The sequence below is a fragment of the Convolutriloba macropyga genome, chromosome 2, assembly GCF_964194025.1.
Source record: "Convolutriloba macropyga chromosome 2, txConMacr16.3, whole genome shotgun sequence".
NCBI classification, from domain to species: domain Eukaryota; kingdom Metazoa; phylum Xenacoelomorpha; order Acoela; family Convolutidae; genus Convolutriloba; species Convolutriloba macropyga.
Window position 1 is genome coordinate 68191229 of NC_134469.1, and position 21930 is coordinate 68213158.

General features: G+C 30.2%; 1 protein-coding gene across 1 annotated transcript in view; it reads right to left on the reverse strand.

Annotated features, from left to right (window-relative positions):
* LOC142334647 (small ubiquitin-related modifier 2-like) overlaps positions 1-21930 on the reverse strand; it is a 442392-nt gene that overhangs the window by 64996 nt on the left and 355466 nt on the right. The window lies entirely within an intron of this gene.

Here is a 21930-nt window from a genome sequence, read left to right on the forward strand (position 1 = left end):
AACTGTGAAATTGTTATGATTAGTGCGACATTATGATCATAAACAAAATGTGTTTGTTTTGATATCACCATTGTTTTGCGATTTTTTATTTGATTTCAGTTTTTTATTACATTTTTACGTCTTGAATTTGTGCCTCTGCCAAAAACTTTTGCAATAGAAATAAGTTAGGTTTTGATACGAGAATTTTCCCTATTTCGAATATTTAAATTGGAAATATAGTATATTTGGTTGGGTTAGAGAGTTGTCCACATCAAACTTGGCATGGAGTATCTGTTGTGTACGTAAAGTGGAGACCAAAAATAATTTTTGCTATAGATTGCCCTGGAGAAATAAAGTTTTCATTTGTAATTTTCCGATGAACTTCGATCAACGAATATAAAAAAATCTGTTTCATGGGATCAACAAATTAAACAAATTCAGCCAAAACTGGAATGAAGTATCCCCTGTGTACGTCGATTAAAGAACAAAAACAGTTTTTGCTAAAGCTTGCTTATGAAAAATGTTGTGTTTGCATACGGAAAATTGCTAATAATTTATTTGAAAACAGAGTATATTTGACTGTGTCGTTGAGTTGTCAAATTCAAATCAATTCTGATATGTAGCATCCCTTGTGAACGTAGGGTGCAGAACAAAAAAGTTTTCGAATTTTTTAAATAGGTCTTTTTATTTTGATAAAATATTTGTTCAAATAAAACCATACTTGGAAAGAGCATTTCCTGTCTATGCTATATAAAGAATTTTTGCTATATCTTGTTTAAAAAAATCTAGATTTTCATACCAAAATTACCGATTAAATTGTTTTTTTTAATTTTGAATTATAGTTTATTTCATTAGGTGATAGAAATGTCCACATCAAACCAAACTTGATATGAAAAAAAGGGAGATTTTCATTCAAACAATTCCGATTAGTTTGAATCTTTGAATTTGAAATATAATGTTTTTGATGGGGTCATTAAGTTCTCCACACCGAACCAAGTTTGGTATGTAATTTCGATTGTGTACGTAGGGCCCAAATTGATAAGAATTTCTGCTATATATTGACTTATAACTGCTGTATAAGTTTGGTATGTAATTTCGATTGTGTACGTAGGGCCCAAATGGATAAGATTTTCTGCTATATATTGACTTATAACTGCTGTATAAAAAAATGAGTTTGCGCTATATCTTGCCAATAGATAAGATAGGTTTTTGTACAAGAAAATGAGAATAATTCGAATAATATATTTTTTTGGAATATAGTATACTTGCTTGGGTCATAGAATTGTCCAAAGCGAATCGAATACGATATGGAGTATCCCATGTGTATGCAAAGTGTAGAATAAAAAATTTTGTGCTATCGCTTGCCTATGAAAAAAAAGTAGTCTTTCGTCAGAAAATTTCCAATTAGTATGATCAACTAGTTTTGAAATAAAATATATATGATTGGGCCAACGAGTTGTCCAAATCGAGTCCGGCTCAATACGGAGTATTGTTTGTATACGTAGCGTGTAAAACAAATAGAACAATTTGTATAGCTTGCTGATAAAAAAAAATTAGATTTTCAATTGAAAATTTTCCATTCATTTGAATATTTAAATATGAACTATAGTATTTTTCATTGGGTGATATAAGTGTTCTAATGAAACTAAACAAGTCTTGGAGTACCCCTTGTGTATTTAAGGAGTAGAACAAACAGAATTTTTGCCAGAATTTTCCTATGATAGTAAGTAGTCTTTCATCAGAAAAATTCCGAATAATTCGATAAATTAGCATTGAAATGAAGTTTTTTTTATTGGGTCACAGAGTTTTCCATGTCGAAACCATATTAATATGGATTATTCTCTGTGTACGTTATGTGTAAAACAAAAATAATTTTTGTTTAGCTTGCTTATGAAAAACGTTAGATTTTCATGCAAAAGTTTCCGATTAAATTGAATATTTAAATTTTAATTATAGTACATTTGATTGGGATATAGACTTGTCCGCATTGAACCAAAATCATTATGGAGAGTCCCATGTGTACTAAAGCTGTAGAACAAACAGAGTTTTTGCTATAGCCTTCCTGGGAAAAAAAGGTCGTTGTACCTAAATTTCCGATAAATTTCGAATAACGAATTATTCAAGTAAGTCTTTTCCTTTGGATGAAAAATATGTTCAAATAAAACCTTGATTGGTATGGAGTATTCCCTGTGTACGTAAAGTGTAGAAGAAAAAGAATTTTTGCTATAACTTGTTCATGAAAAAAGTTAGATTTTCATACGAAAATTTCTTATTAGTTTGTTTATTTTAGTTGAAATTGTAGTATATTTCATTGGGTGGTAGAAACGTCCACATCAAACCAAAATTGATACAAAAAAAATTAGATTTTCATACAAACAATTTCAATTAGTTAGAAAACTTAAATATGAAATATAATATATTTGATGGGGTAATTGAATTCTCCAAATCGAACTAAGTGTGGTTTGTAGTATCGATTTTGTAGGTAGGGTGTAGACTGAAAAGAAATTTTGCTATTTATTGCCCTGGAAAATCTTAAGTTTACATACGTAAATTTCCGATAAATTTTGATCAACGAATTTTGAAAACAGGTCCTTTTTATTGGATCAAAATTTTATCAAATTGTACTAAACTTGTGCTGGAGTTTTCTTTTTGTACGTAGTGTGTAGAACAAAAAGAGTATGTGCTATATCTTGCCAATGAACAAAATTAGATTTCCATACAAAAAACTGCGAATAATCCGAATAAAATATTTTTTTTTTGAAATAGAGTATACTTGCGTGGGTCATAGAATTGTCCATAGCGAATCAAACTTGGTATGTAGTATCCCTGTGTATGCAAAATGTAGAATAAAAAAGTTTTTGCTATCGCATGCCTATGAATAAAAGTAGTCTTTCATCAGAAAATTTCCAATTATTTGTTTAATTAGTTTTGAAATGAAATATATATGATTGGGTCAAAATTTTGTCCAAATCGAGACCGGCTCAATCTGGGGTATCGTTTGTATACGTAGGGTGTAGAACACCCAGAATATTTTGTATAGCTTGACTAAGAAAGAAAAATAGATTTTGATATGAAAATTTTGAATTCATTTGAATATTTTGAATTGAACTATAGTTTTTTCAATGGTTGAAAAAAAAATTTTCCACATCAAGCCAAACTTCTCTTAGAGTAACCGTTGTGTACTAAAGCTGTAGAACAAACAGAGATTTTGCTATAGCCTGCCTGGGATAAAAAGGTATTTGTACCTAAATTTCCGATAAATTTCGAATAACGAATTATTCAAGTAAACCTTTTTCTTTGGATGAAAAATATGTTCAAATAAAACCTTGATTAGTATGGAGTATTCCCTGAGTACATAAAGTGTAGAAGAAAAAGAATTTTTGCTATAACCTGTTCATGAAAAAAGTTAGATATTCATACAAAAATTTCTTATTAGTTTGCTTATTTTAGTTGAAATTGTAGTATATTTCATTGGGTGGTAGAAACGTCCACATCAAACCAAAATTGATACAAAAAAAATAGATTTTCATACAAACAATTTCAATTAGTTAGAAAACTTAAATATGAAATATAATATATTTGATGGGGTAATTGAATTCTCCAAATCGAACCAAGTGTGGTTTGTAGTATCGATTTTGTAGGTAGGGTGTAGACTGAAAAGAAATTTTGCTATTTATTGCCCTGGAAAATCTTAAGTTTTCATGCGTAAATTTCCGATAAATTTTGATCAACGAATTTTGAAAACAGGTCCTTTTTATTGGATCAAAATTTTATCAAATTGTACTAAACTTGTGCTGGAGTTTTCTTTTTGTACGTAGTGTGTAGAACAAAAAGAGTATGTGCTATATCTTGCCAATGAACAAAATTAGATTTCCATACAAAAAACTGCGAATAATCCGAATAAAATATTTTTTTTTTGAAATAGAGTATACTTGCGTGGGTCATAGAATTGTCCATAGCGAATCAAACTTGGTATGTAGTATCCCTGTGTATGCAAAGTGTAGAAAAAAAGAGTTTTTGCTATCGCTTGCCTATGAATAAAAGAAGTCTTTCATCAGAAAGTTTCCAATTATTTGTTTGATTAGTTTTGAAATAAAATATATATAATTGTGTCAAAGTGTTGTCCAAATCGAACCTGTCTCAAACTTGGGTATCGTTTGCACATGTAGGGTGTAGAACACTCAGAATATTTTGTATAGCTTGCCTAAGAAAAATAATAGATTTTGATATGAAAATTTCGAATGCATTTTAATTTTTTGATTTGAACTATAGTTTTTTCAATGGGTGAAAAAATCTTCCACATCAAACCAAACTTCTCTTAGAGTACCCGTTGTGTAATTAAGGAGTAGAACAGACAGAGTTTTTGCTATAGCGTGCTATGAAAAAAGTTAGGTCGTTGTACGTAAATTTCCAATAAATTTCGAATAACGAATTATTCAAGTAAACCTTTTTCTTTGGATGAAAAATATGTTCAAATAAAACCTTGATTAGTATGGAGTATTCCCTGAGTACATAAAGTGTAGAAGAAAAAGAATTTTTGCTATAACCTGTTCATGAAAAAAGTTAGATATTCATACAAAAATTTCTTATTAGTTTGTTTATTTTAGTTGAAATTGTAGTATATTTCATTGGGTGGTAGAAACGTCCACATCAAACCAAAATTGATACAAAAAAAATTAGATTTTCATACAAACAATTTCAATTAGTTAGAAAACTTAAATATGAAATATAATATATTTGATGGTGTAATTGAATTCTCCAAATCGAACCAAGTGTGGTTTGTAGTATCGATTTTGTAGGTAGGGTGTAGACTGAAAAGAAATTTTGCTATTTATTGTCCTGGAAAATCTTAAGTTTTCATACGTAAATTTCCGATAAATTTTGATCAACGAATTTTGAAAACAGGTCCTTTTTATTGGATCAAAATTTTATCAAATTGTACTAAACTTGTGCTGGAGTTTTCTTTTTGTACGTAGTGTGTAGAACAAAAAGTGTATGTGCTATATCTTGCCAATGAACAAAATTAGATTTCCATACAAAAAACTGCGAATAATCCGAATAAAATATTTTTTTTTGAAATAGAGTATACTTGCGTGGGTCATAGAATTGTCCATAGCGAATCAAACTTGGTATGTAGTATCCCTGTGTATGCAAAATATAGAATAAAAAAGTTTTTGCTATCGCATGCCTATGAATAAAAGTAGTCTTTCATCAGAAAATTTCCAATTATTTGTTTAATTAGTTTTGAAATGAAATATATATGATTGGGTCAAAATTTTGTCCAAATCGAGACCGGCTCAATCTGGGGTATCGTTTGTATACGTAGGGTGTAGAACACCCAGAATATTTTGTATAGCTTGACTAAGAAAGAAAAATAGATTTTGATATGAAAATTTTGAATTCATTTGAATATTTTGAATTGAACTATAGTTTTTTCAATGGTTGAAAAAAAATTTCCACATCAAGCCAAACTTCTCTTAGAGTAACCGTTGTGTACTAAAGCTGTAGAACAAACAGAGATTTTGCTATAGCCTGCCTGTGATAAAAAGGTATTTGTACCTAAATTTCCGATAAATTTCGGATAACGAATTATTCAAGTAAGTCTTTTTCTTTGGATGAAAAATATGTTCAAATAAAACCTTGATTGGTATGGAGTACCATCTGTGTACGTAAAGTGTAGAAGAAAAAGAATTTTTGCTATATGTTGTTTTTGAAAAAAGTTAGATTTTCATACGAAAGTACCCGCTTAACTTGTTTATTTAACTTTGTTTTATAGTATATTTCATTGGGTGATAAAAATGTCTACATCAAACCAAACTTGATATGAACAAATGTGAATTTTCATACAAAAAATTCAGATTGGTTTGAATCTTTAAATTTGAATTATAATATATTTGATGGGGTCATAGATTTCTCCATATCGAACCAAGTTTGGTATGTAGTGTCGATTGTGTACGTAGGGTGTAGACTGAGAAGAATGTCTTCTAAATATTGTCCTCGAAAAAAAGGTGAGTTTTCATACGCAAATTTCCGAAAAATTTTGGTCAACGAAATTAAAAATAGGTCCTTTTAAAGGATCAAAAATTTAATTAAATTGAACTAAACTTGGAGTGTTCCTTTTGTACGTAGTATGTAGAGCAAAAAGAGTTTGTGCTATATCTTACCAATGAAAAAAAAATAAATTTTTATACAAAAAATTGCGAATAGATCGAAAGATATATTTTTTTGAAATATAGTATGCTTGCTTGGGTCATAGAATTGACCAAAGCGAATCAAACCTGATTTGGACTATCCCTTGTGTGTGCAAAGTGTAGAATAAAAGAGTTTTTGCTGGCGCTTGCCTGTGAATAAAAAGTTGTGTCAAAGTGTTGTCCAAATCGAACCCTTCTCAATCTGGTGTATCGTTTGCATACGTAGGGTTTAGAACACTCAGAATATTTTGTATAGCTTTCCTAAGAAAAATAATAGATTTTGATATGAAAATTTTGAATTCATTTGATTAGTTTGATTTGAACTATAGTTTTTTCAATGGGGGAAAAATTTCCACATCAAACCAAATTTCTCTTAGAGTACCCGTTGTGCACTTAAGGAGTAGAACAAACAGAGTTTTTGCTATAGCCTGCTAGGAAAAAAGTTAGGTCTTTGTACGTAAATTTCCGATAAATTTCGAATAACGAAATATTGAAGTATGTCTGTCTCCTTGGATCAAAATTATGTTCAGATAAGACCTTACTTGTTACGGAGTGTTCCTTGTGTACGTAAAGTGTAGAAGAAAAAGAATTTTTGCTGTATGTTGTTTTTGAAAAAACTTAGATTTTCATACGAAAATATCCGCTTGATTTGTTTACTTAACTTTGAATTACAGTATATTTCAGTGCGTGATAGAAATGTCTTCATCAAACCAAACTTGATATGAACAAAGGTGGATTTTCATACAAAAAATTCAGATTGGTTTGGGTCTTTTAATTTGAAATATAATATATTTGATGGGGTCATAGATTTCTCCACATCGAACCAAGTTTGGTATGTAGTGTCGATTGTGTACGTAGGGTGTAGACTGAGAAAAATGTCTTCTAAATATTGCCCTCGAAAAAAGAAGTGAGTTTTCATACGCAATTTTCCGAAAAATTTAGATTTTCATACGAAAATATCCGCTTGATTTGTTTACTTAACTTTGAATTACAGTATATTTCAGTGCGTGATAGAAATGTCTTCATCAAACCGAACTTGATATGAACAAAGGTGGATTTTCATACAAAAAATTCAGATTGGTTTGGGTCTTTGAATTTGAAATATAATATATTTGATGGGGTCATAGATTTCTCCACATCGAACCAAGTTTGGTATGTAGTGTCGATTGTGTACGTAGGGTGTAGACTGAGAAAAATGTCTTCTAAACATTGCCCTCGAAAAAAAAGTGAGTTTTCATACGCAATTTTCCGTAAATTTCCGATAAATTTCGAATAACGAAATATTGAAGTATGTCTGTCTCCTTGGATCAAAATTATGTTCAGATAAGACCTTACTTGTTACCGAGTGTTCCTTGTGTACGTAAAGTGTAGAAGAAAAAGAATTTTTGCTGTTTGTTGTTTTTGAAAAAAGTTTTCATACGAAAATATCCGCTTAATTTGTTTACTTAAGTTTGAAATACAGTATATTTCAGTGCGTGATAGAAATATCTTCATCAAACCAAACTTGATAGGAACAAAGGTGAATTTTCATACAAAAAAATCAGATTGGTTTGAATCTTAAAATTTGAAATATAATATATTTGATGGGGTTATAGATTTCTCCAAATCGAACGAAGTTTGGTATGTAATGTCGACTGTACGTAGGGTGTAGACTGAGAAGAATGTCTGCTAAATATTGCCTTGGAAAAAAGGGCAAGTTTTCATTCGCAAATTTCCGATAAATTTTCATCAACGAAAATGAAAATAGGTCCTTTTAAAGGGATCAAATATTTAATTAAATTGAACAAAATTTGGTTAGGAGTATTCCTTTTGTACGTAGTATGTAGAGCAAAAAGAGTCTTTGCTATATCTTGCCAACGAAAAAAGTTAAATGTTCATACAAAAAACTGCGAATAGTTCGAATGAAATATTTTTTTGAAATGTAGTATGCTTGCTTGGGTCATAGAATTGTCCAAAGCGAATCAAACCTGATTTGGACTATCCCTTGTGTATGCAAAAAGTAGAAAAAAAGAGTTTTTGCTATCGCTTGCCTATAAAAAAAATTAGTCTTTCATCAGAAAATTTCCAATTAATTTGATTAATTATATTTGAAATAAAATATATATGATTGTGTCAAAGTGTTGTCCAAATCGAACCGGCTGTAGAACAAACAGAAAATTTTGTATGACTTGCTTATGAAAATTTCCAATTCATTTGAAAATTTAAATTTGAATTATAGTATTTTTCATTGGGTGATTAAAATGTCAACATCAAACCAAATTTGTCTTGGAGTACCCCTTGTGTAATTAAGGAGTAGAATAAACAGAACTTTTAACACAGCTTTCCTATGAAAGTAAGTAGTCTTTCATCAGAAAATTGTCAATTAAATCATTTATTTAGTTTGTAAATGAAAAATTTGATTAGGTCAAAGAGTAGTCCATGTCGAAACCAGCTTTTTTTGGAGTTGTTTATTTAATTTTGAATTATCATATTTCATGGGTGATAGAAATGTCTACATCAAACCGAACTTGATATGAACAAAGGTGGGTTTTCACACAAAAAATTCAGATTGGTTTGAATCTTTAAATTTTGAATATAATATATTTGATGGGGTCATAGAATTCTCCAAATTGAACCAATTTTGGTATGTAGTGTCAACTGTATACGTAGGTTGTAGACTGACAAGAGTTCCTGCTAGATATTCATGTCGTTTCATTTCCTAATCCGTGTCGAAACCAGCTTATAAGGGAGTATCCTCTGTATACGTAAAGTGTAGAACAAAAAGAAATTTTGTAAAGCTTGCATATGAAAAACGCTAGATGAAATTGAACTAATCTTGGTTAGGAATGTTCCTTTTGTACGTAGTATGTAGAGCAAAAGGAGTTTGTGCTATATCTTGCCGATGAAAAAAGTTAGATTTTCATACAAAAAATTGCGAATAACTCGAAGGGTATATTTTGTTTTGAAAAATAGTATGCTTGCGTGGGTCATAGAATTGTCCAAAGCGAATCAAACCTGATTTAGAATATCCCTTGTGTATGCAAAATGTAGAATAAAAGAGTTTTTGCTATCGCTTATCTATGAAAAAAAGTAGTCTTTCATCAGAAAAATTCCAAATATTTTGATTATTAAAGATTTGAAATAAAATATATATGATTGTGTCAAAGAATTTTTGCTATAGCCTGCTAGGAAAAAAGTTAGGTCTTTGTACGTAAGTTTCCGATAAATTTTGAATAACGAAATATTTAAATATGTCTATTTCCTTTTTTAAATATGTCTGGATAAAAATTATGTTCCAAGAAGACATTACTTGGTATGGAGTGTTCCTTGTGTACGTAAAGTGTAGAAGAAAAAAAATTTTTGCTATATGTTGTTTTTTGAAAAAAGTTAAATTTTCATACGAAAATATCCGCTTAATTTGTTTATTTAACTTTGAATTATAGTATATTTCATTGCGTGATAGAAATGTCTACATCAAACCAAACTTGATATGAACCAAGTTGGATTTTCATACAAAAAAATCAGATTGGTTTGAATCTTTAAATTTGAAATATAATATATTTGATGGGGTCACAGATTTCTCCATATCGAACCAAGTTTGGTAGGTAGTGTCGACGGTGTAGACTGAGAAGAATGTCTGCTAAATACTGCCCTGGAAAAAATGTAAGTTTTAATCAACGAAATTAAAAATAGATCCTTTTAAAGGGATAAACAATTTTATTAATTTGAACAAAACTTGGTTAGGAGTATTCCTTTTAAAGGTAGTATGTTGAGCAAAAAGAGTCTGTGCTATATCTTGCCAATGAAAAAGTTTAATTTTCATTAAAAAATTTCCGAATAGTTCGAAGGATATTTTTTTGAAATATACTATGCTTGCTTGGGTCATAGAATTGTCCAAAACGAATCAAACCTGATTTGGACTATCCCCTGTGTATGCAAAATGTAGAAAAAAAGGGTTTTTGCTATCGCTTGCCTAAGAAAAAAATTAGTCTTTCATCAGAAAATTTCCAATTAATTTGATTAATTAGATTTGAAAAAAAATATATATGATTGTGTAAAAGTGTTGTCCAAATCGAACCGGCTGTAGAACAAATAGAAAATTTTGTATGACTTGCTTATTGAAATTTCCAATTCATTTGAAAATTTAAATTTGAAATATAGTATTTTTCATTGGGTGATTAAAATGTCCACATCAAACCAAATTTGTCTTGGAGTACCCCTTGTGTACTTAATGAGTAGAACAAACAGAACTTTTAACACAGCTTTCCTATGCAAGTAAGGAGGCTTTCATCAGAAAATTGTCGATTAAATCAGTTACTTAGTTTGTTTATGAAAAATTTGATTGGGTCACAGAGTAGTCCATGTCGAAACCAGCTTATTTTGGAGTTGTTTATTTAACTTTGAATTGTAGTATATTTCATAGGTGATAGAAATGTCTACATCAAACCAAATTTGATATGAACAAAGGTGGATTTTCATACAAAAAAATCAGATTGGTTTGAATCTTTATATTTGAAACATAATATATTTGATGGGGTCATAGAATTCTTCAAAATGAACCAAGTTTGGTATGTAGTGTCGACAGTGTACTTAGGATGTAGACTGACAAGAGTTCCTGCTAGATATTGCCCTGGAAAAAAGGTAAGTTTTCATTCGCAAATTTCCGATAAACTTTGATTGACGAATTTAAAAGTAGGTCCGTTTCATCGGATCAAAAGTTAACTAAATTGAACTAAACTTAATTAAGAGTTTTCCTTTTGTACGTAGTGTGTAGCGCAAAAAGATTTTGTGCTATATCTTGCCATTGAAAAAAGTTGGATTTTCATTCAAAAAATTGCAAATAATTCGAACAATATTTTTTTTTGAAATATAGTATACTTGCTTGGGTCATAGAATTGTCCAAAGCGAATCAAACTTGGTATGAACTATCCCCTGTGCATGCAAAGTTTAAAAAATTCTTTTCGCTATCGCTTGCCTATGAAAAAAAGTACTCTTTCATCAGAAATTTTCCAATCAATATGATTAATCAGTTTTGAAACAAAATATATATGATTGTGTCAAAGTATTGTCCAAATCGAACCCGGCTCGATCTGGGGCATTGTTTGTATACGTAAGGTGTAGAACAAACAGACTATTTTGTATAGCTTTCTTAAAAAAAATTAAATTTTCTTATGAAAATTACCAATTCATTTGAATATTTAAATTTGAAATATAGTATTTTTCATTGGGTGATTAAAATGTCCACATCAAACCAAATTTGTCTTGGAGTACCCCTTGTGTACTTAATGAGTAGAACAAACAGAACTTTTAACACAGCTTTCCTATGCAAGTAAGGAGGCTTTCATCAGAAAATTGTCGATTAAATCAGTTACTTAGTTTGTTTATGAAAAATTTGATTGGGTCACAGAGTAGTCCATGTCGAAACCAGCTTTTTTTGGAGTTGTTTATTTAATTTTGAATTATATTATATTTCATGGGTGATAGAAATGTCTACATCAAACCGAACTTGATATGAACAAAGGTGGGTTTTCACAAAAAAAATTCAGATTGGTTTGAATCTTTAAATTTGAAATATAATATATTTGATGGGATCATAGAATTCTCCAAATTGAACCAGTTTTGGTATGTAGTGTCAACTGTACACGTAGGGTGTAGACTGACAAGAGTTCCTGCTAGATATTCATGTCGTTTCGAAAGATATATTTTTTTGAAATATAGTATGCTTGCTTGGGTCATAGAATTGACCAAAGCGAATCAAACCTGATTTGGACTATCCCTTGTGTGTGCAAAGTGTAGAATAAAAGAGTTTTTGCTGGCGCTTGCCTATGAATAAAAAGTTGTGTCAAAGTGTTGTCCAAATCGAACCCTTCTCAATCTGGTGTATCGTTTGCATACGTAGGGTTTAGAACACTCAGAATATTTTGTATAGCTTTCCTAAGAAAAATAATAGATTTTGATATGAAAATTTTGAATTCATTTGAATAGTTTGATTTGAACTATAGTTTTTTCAATGGGGGAAAAATTTCCACATCAAACCAAATTTCTCTTAGAGTACCCGTTGTGCACTTAAGGAGTAGAACAAACAGAGTTTTTGCTATAGCCTGCTAGGAAAAAAGTTAGGTCTTTGTACGTAAATTTCCGATAAATTTCGAATAACGAAATATTGAAGTATGTCTGTCTCCTTGGATCAAAATTATGTTCAGATAAGACCTTACTTGTTACGGAGTGTTCCTTGTGTACGTAAAGTGTAGAAGAAAAAGAATTTTTGCTGTATGTTGTTTTTGAAAAAAGTTAGATTTTCATACGAAAATATCCGCTTGATTTGTTTACTTAACTTTGAATTACAGTATATTTCAGTGCGTGATAGAAATGTCTTCATCAAACCAAACTTGATATGAACAAAGGTGGATTTTCATACAAAAAATTCAGATTGGTTTGGGTCTTTGAATTTGAAATATAATATATTTGATGGGGTCATAGATTTCTCCACATCGAACCAAGTTTGGTATGTAGTGTCGATTGTGTACGTAGGGTGTAGACTGAGAAAAATGTCTTCTAAATATTGCCCTCGAAAAAAGAAGTGAGTTTTCATACGCAATTTTCCGAAAAATTTAGATTTTCATACGAAAATATCCGCTTGATTTGTTTACTTAACTTTGAATTACAGTATATTTCAGTGCGTGATAGAAATGTCTTCATCAAACCAAACTTGATATGAACAAAGGTGGATTTTCATACAAAAAATTCAGATTGGTTTGGGTCTTTGAATTTGAAATATAATATATTTGATGGGGTCATAGATTTCTCCACATCGAACCAAGTTTGGTATGTAGTGTCGATTGTGTACGTAGGGTGTAGACTGAGAAAAATGTCTTCTAAACATTGCCCTCGAAAAAAAAGTGAGTTTTCATACGCAATTTTCCGTAAATTTCCGATAAATTTCGAATAACGAAATATTGAAGTATGTCTGTCTCCTTGGATCAAAATTATGTTCAGATAAGACCTTACTTGTTACCGAGTGTTCCTTGTGTACGTAAAGTGTAGAAGAAAAAGAATTTTTGCTGTTTGTTGTTTTTGAAAAAAGTTTTCATACGAAAATATCCGCTTAATTTGTTTACTTAAGTTTGAAATACAGTATATTTCAGTGCGTGATAGAAATATCTTCATCAAACCAAACTTGATAGGAACAAAGGTGAATTTTCATACAAAAAAATTCAGATTGGTTTGAATCTTAAAATTTGAAATATAATATATTTGATGGGGTTATAGATTTCTCCAAATCGAACGAAGTTTGGTATGTAATGTCGACTGTACGTAGGGTGTAGACTGAGAAGAATGTCTGCTAAATATTGCCTTGGAAAAAAGGGCAAGTTTTCATTCGCAAATTTCCGATAAATTTTCATCAACGAAAATGAAAATAGGTCCTTTTAAAGGGATCAAATATTTAATTAAATTGAACAAAATTTGGTTAGGAGTATTCCTTTTGTACGTAGTATGTAGAGCAAAAAGAGTCTTTGCTATATCTTGCCAACGAAAAAAGTTAAATGTTCATACAAAAAACTGCGAATAGTTCGAATGAAATATTTTTTTGAAATGTAGTATGCTTGCTTGGGTCATAGAATTGTCCAAAGCGAATCAAACCTGATTTGGACTATCCCTTGTGTATGCAAAAAGTAGAAAAAAAGAGTTTTTGCTATCGCTTGCCTATAAAAAAAATTAGTCTTTCATCAGAAAATTTCCAATTAATTTGATTAATTATATTTGAAATAAAATATATATGATTGTGTCAAAGTGTTGTCCAAATCGAACCGGCTGTAGAACAAACAGAAAATTTTGTATGACTTGCTTATGAAAATTTCCAATTCATTTGAAAATTTAAATTTGAATTTTAGTATTTTTCATTGGGTGATTAAAATGTCAACATCAAACCAAATTTGTCTTGGAGTACCCCTTGTGTAATTAAGGAGTAGAATAAACAGAACTTTTAACACAGCTTTCCTATGAAAGTAAGTAGTCTTTCATCAGAAAATTGTCAATTAAATCATTTATTTAGTTTGTAAATGAAAAATTTGATTAGGTCAAAGAGTAGTCCATGTCGAAACCAGCTTTTTTTGGAGTTGTTTATTTAATTTTGAATTATCATATTTCATGGGTGATAGAAATGTCTACATCAAACCGAACTTGATATGAACAAAGGTGGGTTTTCACACAAAAAATTCAGATTGGTTTGAATCTTTAAATTTTGAATATAATATATTTGATGGGGTCATAGAATTCTCCAAATTGAACCAATTTTGGTATGTAGTGTCAACTGTATACGTAGGTTGTAGACTGACAAGAGTTCCTGCTAGATATTCATGTCGTTTCATTTCCTAATCCGTGTCGAAACCAGCTTATAAGGGAGTATCCTCTGTATACGTAAAGTGTAGAACAAAAAGAAATTTTGTAAAGCTTGCATATGAAAAACGCTAGATGAAATTGAACTAATCTTGGTTAGGAATGTTCCTTTTGTACGTAGTATGTAGAGCAAAAGGAGTTTGTGCTATATCTTGCCGATGAAAAAAGTTAGATTTTCATACAAAAAATTGCGAATAACTCGAAGGGTATATTTTGTTTTGAAAAATAGTATGCTTGCGTGGGTCATAGAATTGTCCAAAGCGAATCAAACCTGATTTAGAATATCCCTTGTGTATGCAAAATGTAGAATAAAAGAGTTTTTGCTATCGCTTATCTATGAAAAAAAGTAGTCTTTCATCAGAAAAATTCCAAATATTTTGATTATTAAAGATTTGAAATAAAATATATATGATTGTGTCAAAGAATTTTTGCTATAGCCTGCTAGGAAAAAAGTTAGGTCTTTGTACGTAAGTTTCCGATAAATTTTGAATAACGAAATATTTAAATATGTCTATTTCCTTTTTTAAATATGTCTGGATAAAAATTACGTTCCAAGAAGACATTACTTGGTATGGAGTGTTCCTTGTGTACGTAAAGTGTAGAAGAAAAAAAATTTTTGCTATATGTTGTTTTTTGAAAAAAGTTAAATTTTCATACGAAAATATCCGCTTAATTTGTTTATTTAACTTTGAATTATAGTATATTTCATTGCGGCGTGATAGAAATGTCTACATCAAACAAAACTTGATATGAACCAAGTTGGATTTTCATACAAAAAAATCAGATTGGTTTGAATCTTTAAATTTGAAATATAATATATTTGATGGGGTCACAGATTTCTCCATATCGAACCAAGTTTGGTAGGTAGTGTCGACGGTGTAGACTGAGAAGAATGTCTGCTAAATACTGCCCTGGAAAAAATGTAAGTTTTAATCAACGAAATTAAAAATAGATCCTTTTAAAGGGATAAACAATTTTATTAATTTGAACAAAACTTGGTTAGGAGTATTCCTTTTAAAGGTAGTATGTTGAGCAAAAAGAGTCTGTGCTATATCTTGCCAATGAAAAAGTTTAATTTTCATTAAAAAATTTCCGAATAGTTCGAAGGATATTTTTTTGAAATATACTATGCTTGCTTGGGTCATAGAATTGTCCAAAACGAATCAAACCTGATTTGGACTATCCCCTGTGTATGCAAAATGTAGAAAAAAAGGGTTTTTGCTATCGCTTGCCTAAGAAAAAAATTAGTCTTTCATCAGAAAATTTCCAATTAATTTGATTAATTAGATTTGAAAAAAAATATATATGATTGTGTAAAAGTGTTGTCCAAATCGAACCGGCTGTAGAACAAATAGAAAATTTTGTATGACTTGCTTATTGAAATTTCCAATTCATTTGAAAATTTAAATTTGAAATATAGTATTTTTCATTGGGTGATTAAAATGTCCACATCAAACCAAATTTGTCTTGGAGTACCCCTTGTGTACTTAATGAGTAGAACAAACAGAACTTTTAACACAGCTTTCCTATGCAAGTAAGGAGGCTTTCATCAGAAAATTGTCGATTAAATCAGTTACTTAGTTTGTTTATGAAAAATTTGATTGGGTCACAGAGTAGTCCATGTCGAAACCAGCTTATATTGGAGTTGTTTATTTAACTTTGAATTGTAGTATATTTCATAGGTGATAGAAATGTCTACATCAAACCAAATTTGATATGAACAAAGGTGGATTTTCATACAAAAAAATCAGATTGGTTTGAATCTTTGTATTTGAAACATAATATATTTGATGGGGTCATAGAATTCTTCAAAATGAACCAAGTTTGGTATGTAGTGTCGACAGTGTACTTAGGATGTAGACTGACAAGAGTTCCTGCTAGATATTGCCCTGGAAAAAAGGTAAGTTTTCATTCGCAAATTTCCGATAAACTTTGATTGACGAATTTAAAAGTAGGTCCGTTTCATCGGATCAAAAGTTAACTAAATTGAACTAAACTTAATTAAGAGTTTTCCTTTTGTACGTAGTGTGTAGCGCAAAAAGATTTTGTGCTATATCTTGCCATTGAAAAAAGTTGGATTTTCATTCAAAAAATTGCAAATAATTCGAACAATATTTTTTTTTGAAATATAGTATACTTGCTTGGGTCATAGAATTGTCCAAAGCGAATCAAACTTGGTATGAACTATCCCCTGTGCATGCAAAGTTTAAAAAATTCTTTTCGCTATCGCTTGCCTATGAAAAAAAGTACTCTTTCATCAGAAATTTTCCAATCAATATGATTAATCAGTTTTGAAACAAAATATATATGATTGTGTCAAAGTATTGTCCAAATCGAACCCGGCTCGATCTGGGGCATTGTTTGTATACGTAAGGTGTAGAACAAACAGACTATTTTGTATAGCTTTCTTAAAAAAAATTAAATTTTCTTATGAAAATTACCAATTCATTTGAATATTTAAATTTGAAATATAGTATTTTTCATTGGGTGATTAAAATGTCCACATCAAACCAAATTTGTCTTGGAGTAACCCTTGTGTACTTAATGAGTAGAACAAACAGAACTTTTAACACAGCTTTCCTATGCAAGTAAGGAGGCTTTCATCAGAAAATTGTCGATTAAATCAGTTACTTAGTTTGTTTATGAAAAATTTGATTGGGTCACAGAGTAGTCCATGTCGAAACCAGCTTTTTTTGGAGTTGTTTATTTAATTTTGAATTATATTATATTTCATGGGTGATAGAAATGTCTACATCAAACCGAACTTGATATGAACAAAGGTGGGTTTTCACAAAAAAAATTCAGATTGGTTTGAATCTTTAAATTTGAAATATAATATATTTGATGGGATCATAGAATTCTCCAAATTGAACCAGTTTTGGTATGTAGTGTCAACTGTACACGTAGGGTGTAGACTGACAAGAGTTCCTGCTAGATATTCATGTCGTTTCGAAAGATATATTTTTTTGAAATATAGTATGCTTGCTTGGGTCATAGAATTGACCAAAGCGAATCAAACCTGATTTGGACTATCCCTTGTGTGTGCAAAGTGTAGAATAAAAGAGTTTTTGCTGGCGCTTGCCTATGAATAAAAAGTTGTGTCAAAGTGTTGTCCAAATCGAACCCTTCTCAATCTGGTGTATCGTTTGCATACGTAGGGTTTAGAACACTCAGAATATTTTGTATAGCTTTCCTAAGAAAAATAATAGATTTTGATATGAAAATTTTGAATTCATTTGAATAGTTTGATTTGAACTATAGTTTTTTCAATGGGGGAAAAATTTCCACATCAAACCAAATTTCTCTTAGAGTACCCGTTGTGCACTTAAGGAGTAGAACAAACAGAGTTTTTGCTATAGCCTGCTAGGAAAAAAGTTAGGTCTTTGTACGTAAATTTCCGATAAATTTCGAATAACGAAATATTGAAGTATGTCTGTCTCCTTGGATCAAAATTATGTTCAGATAAGACCTTACTTGTTACGGAGTGTTCCTTGTGTACGTAAAGTGTAGAAGAAAAAGAATTTTTGCTGTATGTTGTTTTTGAAAAAAGTTAGATTTTCATACGAAAATATCCGCTTGATTTGTTTACTTAACTTTGAATTACAGTATATTTCAGTGCGTGATAGAAATGTCTTCATCAAACCAAACTTGATATGAACAAAGGTGGATTTTCATACAAAAAATTCAGATTGGTTTGGGTCTTTGAATTTGAAATATAATATATTTGATGGGGTCATAGATTTCTCCACATCGAACCAAGTTTGGTATGTAGTGTCGATTGTGTACGTAGGGTGTAGACTGAGAAAAATGTCTTCTAAATATTGCCCTCGAAAAAAGAAGTGAGTTTTCATACGCAATTTTCCGAAAAATTTAGATTTTCATACGAAAATATCCGCTTGATTTGTTTACTTAACTTTGAATTACAGTATATTTCAGTGCGTGATAGAAATGTCTTCATCAAACCAAACTTGATATGAACAAAGGTGGATTTTCATACAAAAAATTCAGATTGGTTTGGGTCTTTGAATTTGAAATATAATATATTTGATGGGGTCATAGATTTCTCCACATCGAACCAAGTTTGGTATGTAGTGTCGATTGTGTACGTAGGGTGTAGACTGAGAAAAATGTCTTCTAAACATTGCCCTCGAAAAAAAAGTGAGTTTTCATACGCAATTTTCCGTAAATTTCCGATAAATTTCGAATAACGAAATATTGAAGTATGTCTGTCTCCTTGGATCAAAATTATGTTCAGATAAGACCTTACTTGTTACCGAGTGTTCCTTGTGTACGTAAAGTGTAGAAGAAAAAGAATTTTTGCTGTTTGTTGTTTTTGAAAAAAGTTTTCATACGAAAATATCCGCTTAATTTGTTTACTTAAGTTTGAAATACAGTATATTTCAGTGCGTGATAGAAATATCTTCATCAAACCAAACTTGATAGGAACAAAGGTGAATTTTCATACAAAAAAATTCAGATTGGTTTGAATCTTAAAATTTGAAATATAATATATTTGATGGGGTTATAGATTTCTCCAAATCGAACGAAGTTTGGTATGTAATGTCGACTGTACGTAGGGTGTAGACTGAGAAGAATGTCTGCTAAATATTGCCTTGGAAAAAAGGGCAAGTTTTCATTCGCAAATTTCCGATAAATTTTCATCAACGAAAATGAAAATAGGTCCTTTTAAAGGGATCAAATATTTAATTAAATTGAACAAAATTTGGTTAGGAGTATTCCTTTTGTACGTAGTATGTAGAGCAAAAAGAGTCTTTGCTATATCTTGCCAACGAAAAAAGTTAAATGTTCATACAAAAAACTGCGAATAGTTCGAATGAAATATTTTTTTGAAATGTAGTATGCTTGCTTGGGTCATAGAATTGTCCAAAGCGAATCAAACCTGATTTGGACTATCCCTTGTGTATGCAAAAAGTAGAAAAAAAGAGTTTTTGCTATCGCTTGCCTATAAAAAAAATTAGTCTTTCATCAGAAAATTTCCAATTAATTTGATTAATTATATTTGAAATAAAATATATATGATTGTGTCAAAGTGTTGTCCAAATCGAACCGGCTGTAGAACAAACAGAAAATTTTGTATGACTTGCTTATGAAAATTTCCAATTCATTTGAAAATTTAAATTTGAATTTTAGTATTTTTCATTGGGTGATTAAAATGTCAACATCAAACCAAATTTGTCTTGGAGTACCCCTTGTGTAATTAAGGAGTAGAATAAACAGAACTTTTAACACAGCTTTCCTATGAAAGTAAGTAGTCTTTCATCAGAAAATTGTCAATTAAATCATTTATTTAGTTTGTAAATGAAAAATTTGATTAGGTCAAAGAGTAGTCCATGTCGAAACCAGCTTTTTTTGGAGTTGTTTATTTAATTTTGAATTATCATATTTCATGGGTGATAGAAATGTCTACATCAAACCGAACTTGATATGAACAAAGGTGGGTTTTCACACAAAAAATTCAGATTGGTTTGAATCTTTAAATTTTGAATATAATATATTTGATGGGGTCATAGAATTCTCCAAATTGAACCAATTTTGGTATGTAGTGTCAACTGTATACGTAGGTTGTAGACTGACAAGAGTTCCTGCTAGATATTCATGTCGTTTCATTTCCTAATCCGTGTCGAAACCAGCTTATAAGGGAGTATCCTCTGTATACGTAAAGTGTAGAACAAAAAGAAATTTTGTAAAGCTTGCATATGAAAAACGCTAGATGAAATTGAACTAATCTTGGTTAGGAATGTTCCTTTTGTACGTAGTATGTAGAGCAAAAGGAGTTTGTGCTATATCTTGCCGATGAAAAAAGTTAGATTTTCATACAAAAAATTGCGAATAACTCGAAGGGTATATTTTGTTTTGAAAAATAGTATGCTTGCGTGGGTCATAGAATTGTCCAAAGCGAATCAAACCTGATTTAGAATATCCCTTGTGTATGCAAAATGTAGAATAAAAGAGTTTTTGCTATCGCTTATCTATGAAAAAAAGTAGTCTTTCATCAGAAAAATTCCAAATATTTTGATTATTAAAGATTTGAAATAAAATATATATGATTGTGTCAAAGAATTTTTGCTATAGCCTGCTAGGAAAAAAGTTAGGTCTTTGTACGTAAGTTTCCGATAAATTTTGAATAACGAAATATTTAAATATGTCTATTTCCTTTTTTAAATATGTCTGGATAAAAATTATGTTCCAAGAAGACATTACTTGGTATGGAGTGTTCCTTGTGTACGTAAAGTGTAGAAGAAAAAAAATTTTTGCTATATGTTGTTTTTTGAAAAAAGTTAAATTTTCATACGAAAATATCCGCTTAATTTGTTTATTTAACTTTGAATTATAGTATATTTCATTGCGGCGTGATAGAAATGTCTACATCAAACAAAACTTGATATGAACCAAGTTGGATTTTCATACGAAAAAATCAGATTGGTTTGAATCTTTAAATTTGAAATATAATATATTTGATGGGGTCACAGATTTCTCCATATCGAACCAAGTTTGGTAGGTAGTGTCGACGGTGTAGACTGAGAAGAATGTCTGCTAAATACTGCCCTGGAAAAAATGTAAGTTTTAATCAACGAAATTAAAAATAGATCCTTTTAAAGGGATAAACAATTTTATTAATTTGAACAAAACTTGGTTAGGAGTATTCCTTTTAAAGGTAGTATGTTGAGCAAAAAGAGTCTGTGCTATATCTTGCCAATGAAAAAGTTTAATTTTCATTAAAAAATTTCCGAATAGTTCGAAGGATATTTTTTTGAAATATACTATGCTTGCTTGGGTCATAGAATTGTCCAAAACGAATCAAACCTGATTTGGACTATCCCCTGTGTATGCAAAATGTAGAAAAAAAGGGTTTTTGCTATCGCTTGCCTAAGAAAAAAATTAGTCTTTCATCAGAAAATTTCCAATTAATTTGATTAATTAGATTTGAAAAAAAATATATATGATTGTGTAAAAGTGTTGTCCAAATCGAACCGGCTGTAGAACAAATAGAAAATTTTGTATGACTTGCTTATTGAAATTTCCAATTCATTTGAAAATTTAAATTTGAAATATAGTATTTTTCATTGGGTGATTAAAATGTCCACATCAAACCAAATTTGTCTTGGAGTACCCCTTGTGTACTTAATGAGTAGAACAAACAGAACTTTTAACACAGCTTTCCTATGCAAGTAAGGAGGCTTTCATCAGAAAATTGTCGATTAAATCAGTTACTTAGTTTGTTTATGAAAAATTTGATTGGGTCACAGAGTAGTCCATGTCGAAACCAGATTATTTTGGAGTTGTTTATTTAACTTTGAATTGTAGTATATTTCATAGGTGATAGAAATGTCTACATCAAACCAAATTTGATATGAACAAAGGT